This window comes from Etheostoma cragini, chromosome 12, assembly GCF_013103735.1.
Source record: "Etheostoma cragini isolate CJK2018 chromosome 12, CSU_Ecrag_1.0, whole genome shotgun sequence".
Classification (NCBI taxonomy): Eukaryota; Metazoa; Chordata; class Actinopteri; order Perciformes; family Percidae; genus Etheostoma; species Etheostoma cragini.
The window spans coordinates 1,077,737-1,079,143 of NC_048418.1; the positions used below are offsets into that span (position 1 = coordinate 1,077,737).

Genomic DNA, 1,407 nt, shown 5'->3' on the forward strand with positions numbered 1-1,407 from the left:
ACACTCACACAAACACACACACACTCACACATATATATATACACACACACATATACACAAACACACACACACACACACTCACACACACACACACTCATATATACACACACACACACACACACACACACACGCACACACATAGATATACACACACACTCTCTCTTTCTGTGTCTCTCTCTCTCTCCCTCACTCACTCACTCCCTCACTCTCTCCCTCTCTCACACACACACACACACTTCGCCCTGATGTATCTGCTGTTGGGTTTGGCGTGAAGTCGTTGCACAGGAAGTGACCAATCAAAACACAGATGATGTCATCGAGTAGGTAGGACATGAAGGCTGATAAGAAGGATGGAGAGGAGATCAGGTGTATTAAATCAGATAGTGTGACGCGTGTGGAAACGGATACTTCCTCTTCATTTGGCGATGTGCTGCATTGATTCGAAACACTTTGACAGCACAAGGCTGCCCCCCCCCCCCCCCCCCAAAAAAAAAAGACGCTCCCAGCAAATCAACGTTGGTTTTTGGGTAAAACCCACGTGGAAGCAGATCCCAAAGAGCGAGAGACATCCTCCCAACTCAACTACAGATGATTGGATTAGTTACAACTCCTAAATGAGTCGCCAACTCTTTTGATAGTCGATTGATCGCTTTGAGTCATTTTTTATGTAAAAACAATGACACTTGTGTGATGTCAGCTCGTTAAATGTGATAATTTTTCTAGTTTGTTCTCTTCTCTGGGACAGTAGACCGGACATCTTTGAGTTGTGGACAAAACGAGACATTTGAAGACGTCATCTTGTTAACCGGGAAAATAAGACGTATGAATTGACAGTGACGGATGATTGACAGTAGCAGCTGGAATTCGCATGGATAGATACCTCTAGAGCAATAGGAAGGAAAATATGCGTTAACGTGGTTTAAAACCGCGTTACTGCATGTAAGAGACACTAAAGTCTTCTGAGTTCTGCTGCTTTCACTATTCTGCTCAAACTCAACAAACTGCCTGATCGATTTAAACAAATAAAAGGAAATCATTTCCAACATTGCAGAGCTCGACATTAAGGCATGTTCGCTCGTCCGGGACAAGTGGATTTTTTTGTAGGTCAAGTGGAAGAGAAACGGTCCGAAGATACAGAAGATAAATACCCTATTTCCCGACCTATAAGTCACTTTTTTTTTACAATTTGGCTCTTCCTGCGTCTTATAATCAGGTGCAACTTATATGCTGAAATATATACGGTTTAACATGTTAAGCGCGTGTTATGCAACGCTAAAGGAGACGACCAAGCGTGTTATATGACGCTAAAGGAGACGACCAAGCGTGTTTTATGACGCTAAAGGAGACGACCAAGCGTGTTATATGACGCTAAAGGAGACAACCAAGCGTGTTATATGACGCTAAAGG

At 43.1% G+C, this 1,407-nt stretch overlaps 1 long non-coding RNA gene across 1 annotated transcript in view; it reads left to right on the forward strand.

Annotated features, from left to right (window-relative positions):
* The first annotated feature begins 593 nt into the window (after nt 1-593).
* The window catches only part of LOC117954667, a 9,921-nt gene continuing 9,107 nt past the window's right edge, over nt 594-1,407 (forward strand). The window contains exon 1 of the long non-coding RNA XR_004658858.1: nt 594-800. This is a non-coding gene — a long non-coding RNA (uncharacterized LOC117954667). The remainder of the gene's footprint in view (nt 801-1,407) is intronic.